This window comes from Ictidomys tridecemlineatus, chromosome 11 (genome assembly GCF_052094955.1).
Source record: "Ictidomys tridecemlineatus isolate mIctTri1 chromosome 11, mIctTri1.hap1, whole genome shotgun sequence".
NCBI lineage: Eukaryota > Metazoa > Chordata > Mammalia > Rodentia > Sciuridae > Ictidomys > Ictidomys tridecemlineatus.
In genome coordinates, this window is record NC_135487.1 from 39,023,698 (window position 1) to 39,038,658 (window position 14,961).

General features: G+C 35.8%; 1 protein-coding gene and 1 pseudogene across 1 annotated transcript in view; one reads left to right on the forward strand and one right to left on the reverse strand.

Moving 5' to 3' along the window:
• LOC144368055 (large ribosomal subunit protein uL1 pseudogene) overlaps positions 1-4,434 on the forward strand; it is a 22,051-nt pseudogene extending 17,617 nt beyond the window's left edge.
• LOC144368564 (uncharacterized) overlaps positions 1-14,961 on the reverse strand; it is a 42,031-nt gene that overhangs the window by 24,715 nt on the left and 2,355 nt on the right. The window lies entirely within an intron of this gene.

A 14,961-nucleotide genomic window follows, 5' to 3' on the forward strand; every position in this document is an offset into this window, starting at 1 on the left:
CAATATCTAGGATAGTATCTGGCACATATTTCAAATTCATTCACTTATAGCTGTTCCTCTTCACTGTCATTGTCTTAGGCCTAGCCTGGTCTACAATTTTGCTTGGGATTCTAAAAGAGCCTCTAGTTTCCAGTTCAAATTTCTACAGTTCCATTCCTCTGAGTAGCCAGAGTGATATATTAAAAAACTGAATCATATTCCTTCCCTGATTGAAAACTCTCCAAAATTTCCCACTGTCTTGGATGTAAAAACCCAAATCCTTACCATGGGCGATCATGACTCTTGCCTGTCTTTCTCTGGGCTTATCTCTTGTCACTCAATCTTTGCTCAGGCCATTACAGTTACACTGGCTGACTGTTTCTTGGGTTATTTTCCCACACCAGGCCATTGTACACACCTCTTCTGCCTAACTACAACTTGCTTCTAGGTCTCAATTTACATATCACTTCCTCAAAAGGATTTTCCTGGCTCTTTCTAAGTCATTGTCTCTCAAGATCTCCCTGCCCCCATTATTCTAATAATCTCATATTCCAGGGCTTACATAATTTATAATTAATCCTTTATATACTTTCCCCAAAATAAGTACTTTAAATTTGTCTTTACATCTCTCTAACCCTACTACTGAGCACAATATGAAGATGTAGTTCTTAGGGAATGTTTATTAAATGAATGAAAGGTGGATAATTCGTTAGTTCTCTTTTCTTTTTCCTTCCTGTTTATATTTTTACAAAACACACTAAATGAATTATTTCATAACTAACCAAAAAATTTTTTTCATGTGTCAGGTTCCATTCATTTATCTTAAAGGTATGATTTTTTGTAAACTTGAGATCTGCGTTCCAATACTTGATCTGACATTTACGCTGTGGGATCCAGGACTGAACTTTGGTTTTTTATTCATTAAATGAAGAGTTTAGCATGAACATCAAAAGATCATTATGAAGAGTAAATGAGAGGGGGCATGGGGGTAGGAAAGATGGTGGAATGAGACAGACATCATTACCCTGGGTACATGTATGATTGCACAAATGATATGACTCTACATTGTGTACAACCAGAGAAATGAAAAATTTAGCTCCATTTGTGTACAATGAATCACAATGCTTTCTGCTGTCAGGTATAACTAATTGGAACAAATAAAAAATACAAATCAAGTTGTAAAAAAAAATTAAAAATCACTTAAGAAAGTAAATGAGAGGAGCTGGGATTGTGGCTCAGTGGTAAAGCGCTCGCCTAACACACGTGAGGCTCTGGGTTTGATCTTCAGTACCACATAAAAATAAAAAAATAAAGGTTATTGCATATACCTACAACTAAAACAAATATTAAAAAATAAATGAGAATGTATATGAAGCACTTATAGTGAGACATGTTAAGTTTTATAAATGCTAGGGATTTATTTTTATTTTTTTTTTTAGTTGTCAATGGACTTTTGTTTTATTTATTTATTTATACATGGTGCTGAGGATTGAACCCAATGTGTCACACATGCTAGGCAAGTGCTCTTCCACTGAGCTACAACTCCAGTCCAATGGTAGTGATTTTGTTACTAATAAGTATAATAATAATTTTCTGAATATTTCTAGGTCTGCAGTAGAGTATTTTTGGCTACAGAAGACAACCAAATTTCATGACAGCATACCATGGGTCCAGTCCTGAAACTGGCTCTGAATTTGGGTTCCGTGTGTCTTTGAGCTTCATTTTCCTCATCTATAAAATAGGTTTATTAACCCATTCCTATTTATCATACAAGGCCATTATAGGGTTCATACAGGATGGTATATGTACAAAGCCTTTTTTTTTTTTTTTTGGTACCGAGGATTGAACTCAGGGGCACTTGTCCACTGAGCCACATCCCCAGCTCTATTTGTATTTTATTTAGAGACAGAGTCTCACTGAGTTGCTTAGTGCCCCATCATTGCTGAAGCTGGCTTTAAACTCATGATCCTCCTGCCTCAGCCTCCAGAGCCGCTGGGATTATAGGTGTGAGACTCTGCGTCCAGCTGTACAAAGCCCTTTTAAAAGTAAAGGGCTGGGACTGGAGCTATAACTCAGTGGTAAAGCGCTTTTCTAGCATGTGTAAGGACTGAGTTCAATCCTCAGCACCACAGAAAGAAAAGGTATAAAAAATACAACATTATTAAAAATATATTTTAAAAAGAATTTTAAAAATGTAAAGGGCTGTATGTAAAAGTAAAGATCTATTGTATTAACTCTTGGCTCATCTCCCAAGGAGGCTGGGTAAATAAGATGAGGTTGAAATAATGACTAAAACCATAGGGAGAGCTTTGGGCTGGAAGCCAAGTTCAAACCTGACTCTCATAGGACCAGGCTTCTGTTTAATCCTCAATTAAAGAGAAAAGCCTGGATACCTCTTCAATGCCTTAGGGAGAAATGTAAAGAGAGGAGAGAAAAGTCCAAAAGTAATACATGGTATCTACCTCCCCTACTGCTGCCTGCCCTGAGAGAGAAAAGGACCTATGTCCTAATTTTCTTGGTTCTTTCTTCCCTCAGGGCAGGTACAAAGCCTTGTTATATTCCTGAAGAAAAGGCCTTTTCTTAGCTAAATGATGATGACTGTTTCACTCATCTTTACTGTTGGTCCTTACCCTAGCATGTCAACAAATTTTCCTGGATATCCAGGGAGGAGGTGTTAAAATGCAAAAAAGCAGCACAATTCAAAAGTCAATCATTAATCCATTCACTTGCTTGTGACCTTGGACAGGTCCTGGGCTTCAAGGCCCAAATATGTAAGATGGTAAGAAATGCTGGACTCTAGCATTTCTTTGCTTTTCCTTTCAGCCAGTGGTATACTGGGAAATGTTTAATTACTAGCTTTCCTAGTGTTGTTCTGACATTAATATTGGTTAATGTTTTGGAGTAAGATAAAAGTGAAACAATGAAGACATCTATTGGAACTTTACTCATCTGTCTATAATTTAAGTGACTTCTATGTTGAGTCAAATAATAGTTTTCAAATATTGGACATTACTAAATAATTTTGTGTTTTTCACAATGTAACAACTGAAGGCACAAATTTTAATTTTAATTAAAATTTTAATTTTAATCTGCATTGTTAATATTTGTTCTAACACTTTCTCAGGTTTAGATGATTAACAAATAAGCCCTGGCATATAGCATTTGATAATTTTGTTGGGATAAATATTCCTAGAATGACTAATTTCATAAAAGTTGTAAATTTTGATAAGGTCCAGTTTATCAAAATTTTTTCCTTAGTTGCTTGAACTTTGGTGTCATAGCTTCTTAGCTCTATTGCATAATCTAAGGTAAAGATTTACATTCACATTTTCTTTGAAGAATTGTGTAGTTTTAGCTTTTGTATACAGGTCTTTGATCCACTTTTGAGTTAATTTTTGTATAAGGCATGACATACAAGTTCAACTTCATTCTTTTTTTAAAAATTTTTTAAAAAAAATTTAAGTTGTAGGCAGACAAATACCTTTTTTTGGTGATTTATTTCTATGTGGTGCTGAGGATCAAACCCAGTGCCTCACACGTGCAAGGTAGGCACTCTACTGCTGAGCCACAATCCCAGCCCCTCAACTTCATTCTTTTTGCATGTGGAAATTCAGTAGTGCAGCATCATTTGTTGAAAAGGCTGTTCTTTCTCTATTGAATATGATATAGCACAGTATAACTGAAAACATTCAATTCAAAACATTGGAAACAGAGAATTAAGGTATTTTACTTTTTTGTAAAAAATTATAAAGAGGGCTGGGGTTGTAGCTCAGTGGTAGAGCACTCACCTAGCATGTGTGAGGCACTGGGTTTGATCCTCAATACCCCATAAATAAATAAAACAAAGGTATTGTGTCCATCTACAACTAAAACTATATGTATGTGTGTGTTTGTGTGTATGTGTATGTGTGTGTGTATGATAAAGAATAATTTGAACCGCTCTTGCTTTTTTTTTTTTTTGTATGATTTAAAACATGAACAACCAGTTCTTCTATTTTTGGAATACAGTCCTATTTCTTTCTAAGTTTGGATCACTTCCAAAATTTTATTCTTTGAACTTTCAGTATTATAAAGCATCTCCAAGGATTCCTTTAATGTGAAGTTTCTTGCTGGTGTTATTTTCTCATCTTCATCTTTGTAGTCACCACCACTTTCAGTAAGTTTGACTTTACAAAATTCTTATGGCTGTATACCCAGTCTTTCAAATGGAAGCAGTGTCAAAATTCCTATGCTCAACTATTTATTGTATTGTTCTGTTAGAGTCTGTAAACAAGTCAGGATGGCACCTGGCATTTTGCCAGGGGGAGTGGTTTGTGAGGTGGCGCCAGCGAGCCATTAAGTGTGGAGATTTCTTATTGGTTGACTGCTGTATCTAGTTTATGTTAATTAAGATAAGCTGTGTGGAATGTATATATGCTGCTCCTGTCCTACAATAAACGGCTCCCTCTCCTGCTATATCAACGTACACAAGTTGTTTGTACCCCCCCCCCAGCCAGACTGCGGCATTGTTCCATTTACATTCACTTAAAAGTTTTACTTGGAGGGCTGGGGCTGTAGCTTCAATGCAGAGCACTTGCATAGCATGTGTGAGGCACTGGGTTTGATCCTCAGTACCACATTCAAAAAATAAATTAAATAAAGGCATGCTGTCCATCTACAACTATAAAACATTTTTTTTAAAAAAAGTTTTACTTGGAGCCTTATCAACTTTGTTTCTTTGCTTCGTTTGAATTTTTTCATAATACATGAATGACATGTGGGCTGTAATACTGTTAGAAGAATTATATTCTTTGCTGTCTGTGCAAGACTGGAATACCAGATGTGCAGCGATCAATCACTGACAGACTGAAAGAAGTGGTGTGATTGGTCACTGATCATGATGTGCACCTGCTATTTGCATAGTGATTTGTGGACTGAGGAGCTAGCAGCAAATTTGTACTTAAAAAAAAAATTTTTTTTTAGTTATAGTTGGACACAATGCCTTTATTTTTTTAAAACTTATTGTTATGTGGTGCTGAGGATAGAATCCAGCTCCTTGCATGTGCTAGGCAAGTGCTCTACCGCTGAGCCACAATCCCAGCCCCTCAATTTAACTTTTAAAAATAGCTGTTTCTTGTCAATTTAGAGAGACCCTGTCTCAAGATAAAAAATAAAAAGGGGGGATGTGGCTCAAGCGGTAGCACGCTCGCCTGGCATGCGTGCGGCCCGGGTTCGATTCTCAGCACCACATACAAACAAAGATGTTATGTCTGCCAAAAACTAAAAAAAAAAAAAATAAATATTTAAAAAAAAAATAAAAAATAAAAAGGGTTGGGAATGTAGGTTAGCAGTAGAACCTTGCCCCAAATTTAATCCCCACTACTACTACTACAACAACAACAACAAAAAAAAAAAAAAAAAAAAGGAAGAGGGGGAGAAGACATAGAAGAGGAGGAGGAAGAGAAGGAGAAATGGCTGTTTAACAATTAGCTCATAAAGTTTCTTCAAATTTAACAATCAGTTTTCATGAGTCTTCTTAAAATTTAACAATCAGTTCTGATGAGTCAACATAAGCCGATCACTGTTCTTATCTCAAACATGTTTTAATTTTATGAATCCTTTATTTAGCCAAAGCACATATGCACATACATATAAATATATTCAGAACCATTAGTTTTGTGGTTCAGGAGGGTGAGGTAGGAGGATCAGAAGTTCAAAGCCAACAACTTAGTGGGGCCCTAAGCAATTTAGTGAGACCCTGTCTCAAAAAATAAAAAAAGGCTTGGTGGTTTAGCTCTTGCCTCACATACGTGAGGCACTGGGTTTAATTCTCAGCACCATATAAAAATAAATAAAATAAACATATGTTTTAAAAGGGGGGGGGCTGGGGATATGGTTCAGTGGTTAAGCACTGCTGGGTTCAATCCCTGGTACAAAGAAAGGGAGAGGGAGAGGGAGAGGGAGAGGGAGAGGGGGAGGGGGAGAAGGGGGAGAAAGAGAGAGAAAAGAAAAACAAAAACCAAACCAAACCCTGCAGTTTTTTTTTTTCCTTTTTATTCTCTGGCATTTGGTGCCCATGTCATAGTTAGCTCTCAGTGTTTGTAGAATGAGGTGAATTCACAATTACAGGAGAATACAAAAAAGTCCACTTCGTTTGTTGATATGCGCAACTGAAGTGTAGCACACCTAAGTAAAATAAACCTCATAAGTCATCAGGCTATAATGGATGCTCACTACTTGGTTGGTATACTCTGTACTACAAAATACTTTTTATTTATTTGGTTTTCTGATTATGAGAAACTACTTGGGAAGAATAGGGAAAGGTATAAAGAAAATGTTAACTTGAGACTTTCCAGAGGGAGAGATGAGAAGCAATGTTTATGGTTAAAAAGATGAGAAAAGACAAGGGAAGGTGATTAACCGAGAGCTTACTATGTATCTGGAACTTTCTTGATAACCTTTATAATCTTGTACCATACCAACGAGAAAAACAAGACTCAAAATAAGTGATTCCCTCTAGTCAAACAGCCTGAAATTGGTGAATCTGTGATTAGAACTCGGATCTTCTTACTCCAAAGTGCAAGCTCTTTCCACTATGCTGTACTATCTCTGCATGGTGCATAGCATGGAATAGACTAATCTGGACACCCTGAAGTAAAGCTCGGAGATTGAAATATCTAAATAACAACTATCCTTCTCTGTTCCAGGTCATGTTTATATTACTAGAACCCAGGATTCCAGTCTCAAGGTCAAGTCTCCAGCCCAAGGTCTTTCCATTGTATCTCACATGCCATACTGCCTTATGTAATTCCTATGAAAAACATATATCATAAACTTCACCTATATCAAGTATATCTTAATACTTCCTTACTGGAACCAGAGGATGGCAGTGAATTATGGACAGATGTTAATAACAATAATTATGCTTGTGGAAATACTTCTTGTGTTGTCAAAGTTGAGTTATAAGTGGCCCCATGATCTGCCCCACCCTAGTGGTTGGTATACATTCCTACCCTGAGTGTGGGAGGATGTTTGGCAGCGTGGAAGCAACAAGAAAATTTGTAGTCACACAGGCTCTGGTTGGAATCTTAGCTCTGCCATTCTGTCACTTTGGATAAGTAACTTCACCTCTGTTAGTTAATCTCAGTTTCCTAATCTATCCACATGTTGAAACAGCACTCATCATCTTTCTCCTCAAGCCTCCTCCCCTCCCTCTTCTCCTGCTACAAAGCACTGACTACCAAATTGCCCAAGGTAGAAACCCAAATGTCATCCTTAATTTCTCCCTCTTGTTCACATACCAATCCAATTATAAGTTTGATGATTTTATCTTCTGAAATATCTGTTCTCTCTACCCAAATTCACTTTTGCCTGGACTACTACAATACTTACATGTGACCTCCCTACCTCTAAATTTGTGTCCTCCAACCTATTTCCTACACAGCAATTAGAGTGATCTTTTCTAAAACCAAATCTGTTAATAATATTGACCAGATTACAAGTTCTAATGGTTTCTTATATCCTATATGATAAAAATCCAAAGTCCTTGCCACGAATTATTAAGCCTTCCCTGTATTGATCTCTGTCTTGGCTGTCATTACTTCCTAACTTTGCTCTCTACTAAAATTGTTCTCTTGGTCCTTCAGACATCTTGTGTGTTGACTCTAGGCTATTGCACATTCTATTCCTGCTGTCTGGAATGTTCTTACCTACCCCTTTCCTCTTCTTTCACCCAATTCACCAAGCAGAGTTCTCGCTGTTCTTCAGGTCTCCACTTACATATCATATTCTTGAAGGACTCCTGACTGACCCCAAGTTTGGGTTAGAAGCCTCTTGTTTGTGTTACTATAGTAACTATACTTACCTCTTAAATTCATAGTCATTTATTTTCTCATTTGGCCTCCACATTAGTAATCTAAACTCTATAAGGAAAGGGATAGCACCTTGCTTACCACAGAACACACAGCCCAGTACATAGTAGCATTCAATAAATCAATAAATCTTTGAAGATTGAATTAATGAACTGTTCTGTGGTTTCATTGCCCAGATCTCTAACCCCTGTCCTCACACCTTAGCTTTCAGCATCTGCTTTTGGCCTCTTTTCTGGTTTAGGTGATTTTTTTTCTGGTTTCAGTGATCTTTTCTGTAAGCGCCAAGATTCTCAACTCTATACACTTGCTTATTGTCAGCATCCTCTACCAGTCTAACTAGGACAGTCCATTATATTTTTAATTTAACTTTATTTTATTCATTTATTTATTATGTGGTGCTGAGGACTGAACTCAGTGCACATGTGCTAGGCAAGTGCTCTACCACTGAGCCACAACCCCAGCCCCACGACAGTTTATTCTTTACTCCCAAGGAATCCAAGATATATATGCTAGACAACTCTGATCATCATTCCTACTTGCCCAGAAATATTCAGATAACAAATAACAATAGCTAATATTTAATGAGCAGCTACTACGTGTCAATTCCTTATATAAATATAGTACATTAGTACATTTTCATTTTACTAATGAGAAAAAAGTTCTTTCTGTTCATATCCAGTAGTTACTGAGGTTGTGAACCTATGGTCTGCCTTGTTCCTAAGCTTTTCCATTGTATTTTTTTTTTAAATGTAGTTGTCAATGGACTTTTATTTATTTGTATGTGGTGCTGAGAATCTAACCCAGTGACTCACACATACTGGGCAAGCAGTCTGCCACTGAGCAACAACCCCAGTCCACTACTATGTACTCTAGAAAGGGTTATATCTCTCATTGTATCAGGTTTGACTGAAAGATGGTTATTGGTGTGAAACAGGGATAGTGACATGAATGAGGTGTAATTCTTTGGAAGGGGATTTTGATAGTAACCAACAAAACTACATGAACTTTTTTTTTAACCCAGCCACCCCACTTCTAAGAATTTACCCTAGAAAAACTACAACAATAGAAAAACATATATGCACAAAATTATTCACTACAACATTGTAATCACAAAATATTGGCAACAACTAAATATCCCTACCTAAGAGGATGCTTGAATAATTATAGCAGTGATTCTCAAACATTTTGGTCTCAGACCCCTTTTATACTCATTGAGTACAGAGGACCCCAAAGATCTTTTTGTGGATTGTATGTATTGATATTTATCATCTTAGAAATTGAGACTAAGAAAACATTTCAGACACTTATTAGTTTATTTAAAATAACAATGGCAAACCCATAATGTTGATATGTAACTTCTTTTAATGAAAAGAACTATATCTTCCAAAACAAAAACAGTGAGAGAAGCATTGTTGACATTTTAATAAATCTCTTTATCTTATTTTTAACTAGTTAAAAAACCTTTTTAGTTGTAGTTGAACACAATACCTTTATTTTATTTATTTATTTTTTATGTGGTGCTGAGGATCAAACCCAGGGCCTCACACGTGCTAGGCGAGCACTCTACTGCTGAGCCACAATCCCAGCCCAGTTAATTTTTTGTGGTTCTGGGGACTGAACACAGAATGTGGGACAAGATGTCTACAATTGAGCTATACTCCTGGCCTCCCAAATAGCTTCAAAGTTAGAGAGACTTTATAGAAAACAGTTGAATTTTCATATATGCTTCTGAATTCAATTTGTTGGAGTATATGTTTGTTTTAGTTGAAGAAGCTAGAGAAAAATCAGTCCTTAGGTATATAATTGGAAAAGTGAGGAATTTTTTTTTATGAACACAACATCTTTACTTTATTAATCTATTCCTTTTATGTGGTGCTGATGATCAAACCCAGGGTCTCACATGTGCGAGGCAAGTGCTCTACCACTGAGTCACAATCCCCTATTTTTTAATAGTCATTTCAAATAGTGTGGATATTTTCTTTAATATTACATCAAAACTTGACAAACAGTAATTTCTTTTCTTTCTTTTTTTTTGAGACAGGTCTCTATGTTGCTAAGGCTGGTCTCAAACTCCTGGGCTCAAAACAATTTTCCCATTTCAGCCTCACACGTAGCTGGAACTACAAGTGTGTGCCACCATACCCAGTTACAGTGGTATTTTCTTAAAGGTTATTTGCAATGTGGATTCTGAAACCGTATCAGTAACTTTAAAAATTCTGTTACATTAAAATACATTGGTCTAAGGCTGAGACAGGAGGATCACAAGTTCCAAGCCAGCTTCAGCAACAGCCTCAGCAACAGTGAGGTGCTAAGCAACTCAGTGAGACCCTGTCTCTTAAACAAAATTCAAAATAGGGTTGGGGATGTGGCTCAGTGGTTGAGTGGCCCTGAATTTAATCCCTGGTACAAAAAAAATCCATTGGTCTATATTACATTTTTAAAGTATTTATTTATTTATTTTAGTTTTAGATGGACACAATATCTTTATTTTTATGTAGTGTTGAGGATCGAACCAGGGTCCTGCCTGTGCTAGGCAAGTGCTCTACTGCTGAGCCACAATCCTAGCCCCCCTATATTACATTTTAAAGGTATATTTTACTCATACATACTTGTATAACATCATGCATTGGTCATTTGAAAAAAATGTTGGTGTTCAGTGGGGTCATGCAAAGTTTCCAAATGTTGACACATTTTATTATACAACATTAAAAAAATCCTCAAATATAACTACCTTCAGAAAATTTGGGAAACTAAAGTTCAAGTTTCTCAAAATTCCAGTATTTATTTGAAGTCGGAATTTTATCATGAGCCACAAACATTGTTAGTTGTTTTCCTTGATGTACCAGGCTCCCTTTGTTCATTTCCTGAAAATGTCTGCCATATTCCCAGGTCCAAATAACCACAGTTTGTCTATAATTCTTGAAAGTAAAAACAATGTTTAAATAAAAGTGGGGAATATGTGTATTTTCTAGATCTGTTCACTGAGAGAGCATGGAAGCAATGGCATCAGAATAGCAGTGAGGACATTCAGCACTTGGATCTTTATTTCTAAATACCATTGTCCACAAGAAACTAGACAGAAAAAAAAAGGAAAATAAAGCAGGTAGGGAATTTCATGAAAATGGAAGGGAGATCAGTAGAGGAAGAGACCAGAGGGTGAGAGGAGGGGAGGAAAAGGGGAAATACTGGGGAGTGATATTGGCCAAATTATATGATTATATTGTGTGCCTACATAATATGTAACAACAAATCCCTCTATTATTTCAACTATAATGCACCAATAAAAATATGGAAAATTTTAGAAAATGATGAAAAAATGCTAAAAGAACATAGAAGTCAACCAAATCTACAACTTATGTAAGCAAACTCATGTAAACAATTCAATATAAACAATGGTAGTAATGACTATGTAATTACTACAATAAAAAACAATGAATTCAGTTTGATATAAATATATTGATAAATGAATAAATGGAGAACCAAAAAGATCTCTTATACAGCAGAAAGATAAAAAAATAGAATGACAAATGATAATGATGGAAGTAAAAAGTTATCATTTGGCAATTACTATAGCAATAATTGTTTCAAGTAAGAATCATTAATAGAGCTGGGATTGTAGCTTAGTGGTAAAGCACCTGCCTAGCATATGTGATTCACTGGGTTCAATTCTCAGCACCACATATAAATAAAAAAAAATAAAGGTACACTGACAACTAAAAAAATATTTTAAAAAAAAGAATCATCAATAAATGCTAAAGCCTTTGAGTAGGTTCAAATGACCACCCCTCCCAGATATTTATTATGGAGGTAAAAATAGTTATTTTATGGTGGAAAAACCAGGCAGATTACACTTTAATTAAGTGAACAAGGTTGCTATCACCACTGATGGGACATACAGGTATCACGTCTTCTGGTATAATTCACTGAGAAGGACACATTAGTATTGTAGTATTCCTGCCCAAAATGCACACCATGAATCTCATCATAAAGAAATAAACTCAAATTGGCAGAAATTTTACAAATATATAAACTATACTCTAAAAAAAGTCAAGGTCATAAAAGAGAAAGACTGAGAAACTGCTCCAGATTAATTAAAATTAAAGGAACTTGACAACTAATTATAACATGGAATCATGCACTGCATTCTTGACCAGAACAAAAAAATATTGTTTTTTGTTTTCTATAAAAAATACTAATATAACTGGCAAAATCAGAATAAGGTCATAGATTATATCATAGTACTGTATCAGGGTTACGTTTCTAATTTTGATAATTATACTGTGATTTTTGCACTCTGTTTTGAGGGAACTGAAAAATATTTAGGGATAAATGGATCAAAAAATAATTACAATTGCCTCTAGATATGTCTATCTAGATAAAAGAAAATTGAGTAAGCATGAGAGAGACTGATAAAGCAAATGTGGTTAGATATGGGTGAAAGGTATGTGGTAAACATTTGGCACTATTTTTCCAACTTTTCTTTAAATCTGAAATAATTTCAAAATAAAAGTAAAAAAAAATCCCAGAAACATGTAACATTTTGGACTATTTTTTCTAAATATTATAATTATATATTTTACAAATATATAAAAAACATAATTGGGTTCATACAGTAGTCTTTTTACTAAATCTGTTTTTATTACTTTGCTATTAAATCATGAACAGATTTCATTATTACTTAAAATTCTTTAAAATACATTGTTAATGGAGGCATAATATTTCTTTGTGTAGAGGTATTGTAATTTAGTTTATTTAGTTTTTTCCTCTCATATTCATGTTATAAGCCTATAGTAAAACATAAAATACATGTCTTTTTTCATATACCTTTGTTCATATATTTGATTACTTCATGCTTGAGTCCGAGAACAGGAATTGCTTTATTATTATTATTATTATTATTATTTTTAATGACTAAAGTGACATAACAAGTTCCTAAATGTCCAAGTTCCTTTTTAAGTTTGGGGTGCTTTACTGACTTCTGGCCTGCTCTAAGGTGCATCTGTTTGGTAACAGACTGTAAATTCTGGATTTAACTCTGGATAGTGTTGGTGCTGCAGAAGGGTGCTAGCAGGCTGGGCTCAGATCTGGATTGTACCAGTTGAAGGGGATTCTTATTTCTGGTAGGTCCTGAAAGTTAAGGTGAACAGCCTAAAAATAATCACTCAGCAGTTGGGATTCAGGCTAGCTAGCTCAAGGAGGTTCAGTTTTGTTTAACAGTACCTAGGCTGAGAATTAATCCAAGGACACTGAGATGAATCAAATACTGAACCTGGCCCACAGGCTCACATTCTGGTAGGAGAGACATACAAGTCAATAGATATTAACACTGTGGTGATGACTAGTTATAAATTGGGTAGAGCTTCTGCATTTCCCTTTAAACAAATTTTTGTATACTCTATATACATTATATACTCTTGTACACAAATACAATATTCATTCATTCCTCTTTCTTCCTTTAGTACACCTATAATTTAGCATATACCCTAGACCAAAGTTAGTAGTAGAATTGGAGAGGAGAGAAATTTAAAAAGGAAGAAAACAGAATTTATTAGGCTTCATGGCCTATTGTTCAGGATACAGGAGTAAAGGAGGAACCACAGATTTTTGGATTGGGCAACTGGGAGGATGATGGTGCCATTCACCAAGCCAGGAAATGAATATTTTTTTGGCCTGGATTTTATTTTATTTTGAGATGGGATCTTGTTATATCACCTACACTGGCCTCAAACTCTTGGGGTGGAATGATCCTCCTGCCTCAGCCTTCAGAGTAGCTAAGATCACAGATGAGCACTACTATGTCTGGTTTGGTCTGAATTTTTTTTTTAAATTTTTTTTTTTTAAAGAGAGAGAGATTTTTTTTTTAAATATTTATTTTTTAGTTCTCGGCGGACACAACATCTTTGTTGGTATGTGGTGCTGAGGATCGAACCCGGGCCACACGCATGCCAGGCGAGCACGCTACCGCTTGAGCCACATCCCCAGCCCCTGGTCTGAATTTTAAAGAACACATTCTACCTTTATTTTATCTATTTATTTTTATGTGGTGCTGAGGATCAAACCGAGGGCCTCCCACATGTGAGGCGAGCACTCTACCGCTGAGCCATAACCCTAGCTCCAAAGAACACCTTCTAAAGAGCAAAGAAAATTTTGGTAAGGGTGACTTTAAACTAACTTGAAAAAACCATTCTTAGAATACTGGCTTTCTAAAGGATGTTTATGGCATAAAAATGAAAGTGAGGAGGTAGACCAAACAGCATGGGAATAAAAAGGTATTTTTGAGTCACTGAATAATAATGAAAATCAATGAAAAATTGAGAGTAGGGTAATCAAGTCAATTGACTGCAGGCCAAGATATTAATATGAAAAGGAGATTTATGACAGAAGAAAAGCAGATGAGAAGTATTTCAGGTGCAGGGAGCAAACTGAGTAGGAAGAGCCACCAATAATGGACTGAAATTGTAGTAGACCAAAAGGATTTTAAGTAAACTAGTATGATCAGGGAGGTGGTGGTAATGGTAAAGTCAAGCTTGATCAGCAACAGAATTTGAAGAGAAGGGGAGAAATTGTGAAGCAAGAAGAAACTAGTCCTGGGAACAAATGAATCATCTTCAAGTAGTAGCTACACCCTGGGTAGCATAATTGATTCATAAACAAATGCAGATTTCCTGCAGTGGTAGTTATCTAGGTTTGGAAAGCACAGTGCTTATGTTAGGTTGCCAAACTGATCTAAATTAAAGAACCCCTTTCTTTAGCCTGAAAAATTTTTAGCAATAGTAACTTACCCTTGCAGCATTTTATTAATATTGCTAAGAGGACTGTTGGAGTATCAAATAGGGGATGAGAAAAACATCAGGTTACTTCCAGCTTTTCCTTAGGTTGGATGAACTTCACATGTAAAATGGTGGTAGCATAGTTACTAATTCATGAAGTTGTTATGAGGATGAATCACCATTTCCTTCTAAGCCCCAGTTTCTCTTGTTATAAAAAGGGGAGAGCGATTTTTTTTTTTTGTAATGTGACTCAGAGGTATGTGGTGAAGACACATCTACGACTATATAGGAACAGTTTTCATTGATGAGATGAGAGCTGCTAGGTTATATTTTCTCTGGGTGGCTGCTCAATTATTATTTGA